Raw genomic sequence first — 2,981 nt, 5'->3', positions numbered from 1 at the left:
GTGCAACCTGGCAGTTGAGTTGAGAGGCCAGCACATTGTAAGCCGCTCCTTCCCAGGCCCTGGTTTTGGGAGTGTGGGACTCTGACCTGGATGTTAGGACCAAGGTTACATTAGTGGCAAGTCACCGGGTGACAGCAGTCACACTGGCTGTGGGAAGAGAGTCACAATTGAAAGTGTTACGTTGGCTCCTGTTTTCAGACTCAATATTATGAATGCAAACTCTTTTTATTACTTCTTAGAAAATAAATGCAACTTTATAGATCGTTGTCCGACTGTCCTTTATTGTATGTGAGAAAGAATTGGGTTTAATACTTTAATAGGGCCTCAATATTCTTCTGTCATCTCCTTGCTTTATTAGCCACTATTTCCTGCAAAGAATCTCGCAAATGAATTTGAAGAAAGCTAATATGCTGGCTGAATGACGGATTGCTTTCCAGACTGATCTCAAGGAACTTTCTTTCTATCTAGTGAATGAATCATAGTCTTTCAATAGTGGACTGTTGGAGAGGTAGGTGAAATGCTCTTTGCTTTAAAGCTCTTCCAACATGAGGAATGAAATCTGGACCAGAATATTGTGAAATAAAAATACTACACTGTTGTAGAGGCTCACAGTAGTATTACTATAATAAACCCAGGCACTGTGTCCTTCAAAACCAGAGAGAAAACATTAGCATGTATGCACCATTTGCCTTTAATCACAGAGACATGCCAAACATGCTTGAAATGCCAATAGTTTTATAGATTGCTGTGCAGTTTACTGCTCTCTCTGTTTCTTTCACTTAAAAGCTGAAATCCACAGCAGCCGTGTGGCAGAAGAGACATTAAACCAGTTAGTGGACCCATGAAGAGGGAAGCTCCATCTTTCCGCAGTAACCACAGAAATTCAAAGTAGGTTGCTTGAATAGAGAAAAACAGTATTCCCTTTGCATCTCCTGTAAATCAAAAACAAGTCTACAGTACTGAAGATTTGTATATCCAGGACTATATTTTCAAGTTCTTTTATATTTTTCTGATAAACTGGCTTTTCATTATATCTCAACTTGTGCAACCATTTTGCATGAGAACTACAATCCAAAGAAAACTCATAAGAGTTCACTTTTTTTAATACTCATTTATTAATTTTAATAAGAAAATGTTTTTCCTTTCCTGGACCCCATTTGATTCTTACCCTCTTAAAAAATGAACCACATGCTTTTCCTTTTTTTTTTCTTCTGTAGGATCCAACATCCATTTGTCTTCCTATCAGATCTCTTTTTTTTTCAGAGACAATGGTCTATGGCTGTTATTACCAAAATACTTAATTTTGAGCTGACTGCAACTGTATGTGTTGTATGAACTGTATCACTGCAGAATTGCTGCTGCAATTATGCTGTAGATGCAGTTTGTGTTCAGCAAGGCAAGCTGCCCTCGTGTTGTACGCACAACCATTCTGGTGGCCTCTTTTTGAGAAACTGAGTATAGCTGGGTGGCTCTTTACAGTTAATGTTAGTACAAATTAAAGTTACTGGAAATGTACAAATAACGTTAAAAAATAACATTAAAAATGACAATAAAAACGTAAAAATGCTTTCTTGTTTACATCAGACAAAAACAGCTGCAATCTGTGTGCTATCAGGATGTCAAGAATAAGAAGTAATTTGGTTAAAGTAGTTTTTCTCATGTTAATATGGGAAACAATGCCACTTTCTCAAGCTGTTGATGTTGCTTTGATGTTATTTTTTATCTATACTTGAGAAATTGTTTCTGATTAAACTATGTGCCAGTTGACTCTAGAACCATTCCAGAAACTGTTCTAGAAGCTAACCTAGTGAATAACTAGCAGACATATAAAGATGTAATATAGGACTAAACTATCACCAGTTGATGACCTAGTCAGAGGTCTTACCTATTTTTTTATTCAAGAAAAGCACACACAACTTTTCTCCTCTGCTTTTGCAACTGTTTTACAGGGGCCAAGTACCTATTATTTGGTTGGGTTCAAAGGCTGATCTGTTTTCTTAGTAAAGGGAAAGACTGCTCTGAGACGTACCTGATTTTCAAAAGGTGAATAATTTGAAAGGTTTGATTAGTGCACAGCGTACTAATAGAGCGTGGATTACCAGACAAATCTGAAGCTCTAGGTGGATACTCGGGGTAATGGAACAGAGATGTTTGTGTCAACATGCAGATAACCTTTCTATTGCAGTTTAAAGTAATCTGTATTAAGGCATTGCTGAATTTCTTCTGCTGTAAAAAGCAGTTGAGAATAAAAGCATAATCAACCTAATTACCAGAAGAAAACAAAAATTAACATTGTTATTTTTTATTAGGATGTGTCACCAGATGAGCGACTCAGTGTCATCAATATCATTGCCCAGAAAACCAACTGCTAAAGAAAGAACTGAAGTGAAAATTCGGGGGTGTCATGTTGTCTTTCAGGTAAGTTGGATGGATTTCTTCAAGCAAAGACTATAATTTATGATTTATATTTGTGTAGAGATTCTTGTCCCAGCTGTTGTCTTTGAACTAAATACAATTCACATGAATATAATATCTTTTATATACTTCGACCAATTTTTGCATGTGTTATAGCAACACTGGAATTCCAAATGCTAGTTCTGTTGAAGAAAAATTAATAACTGTATAAAATAAATGGTCAGTGAAAGAACATTTAAGTTATATCTCAGAGTTTGGAAATTTTAAGCTAAGCCTTGACATGTATTAGTTTTAAAATAAGATATGTATAAAGTCAAATAAGAAAGGGGGGGGTGTGTAGATATCACACTCCTAATCTCTTCCCTGACTGATAAAAACATTCTGTTTTCTAGTTCTGAAAGCGTACAGTATAAATCACTTTTCTCAGTTTTTATTTGACAGTAACCAATGTGCCGTAAGGTAAAGACTCATCATGCTAGAAATGTCTTTGCTTTTTAGGTACATGGTATGTGCTTTTGCTTTTCTATAGCAGCTTCACCTCAATTCTGCAGCAGTTAATCCTGCTG

General features: G+C 36.1%; 1 long non-coding RNA gene across 1 annotated transcript; it reads left to right on the top strand.

The window, feature by feature from the left end:
• The first annotated feature begins 420 nt into the window (after positions 1–420).
• LOC142362106 (uncharacterized) lies at positions 421–2,398 on the top strand. Its single transcript, XR_012764677.1, has 3 exons — positions 421–508; positions 787–888; positions 2,310–2,398. It is a non-coding gene; the product is annotated as an uncharacterized LOC142362106 (long non-coding RNA).
• The last annotated feature ends 583 nt before the right edge of the window (positions 2,399–2,981 follow it).

This window comes from Opisthocomus hoazin, chromosome 7 (genome assembly GCF_030867145.1).
Source record: "Opisthocomus hoazin isolate bOpiHoa1 chromosome 7, bOpiHoa1.hap1, whole genome shotgun sequence".
Taxonomy (NCBI): domain Eukaryota; kingdom Metazoa; phylum Chordata; class Aves; order Opisthocomiformes; family Opisthocomidae; genus Opisthocomus; species Opisthocomus hoazin.
This window is presented reverse-complemented; position numbering and strand designations above follow the sequence as displayed.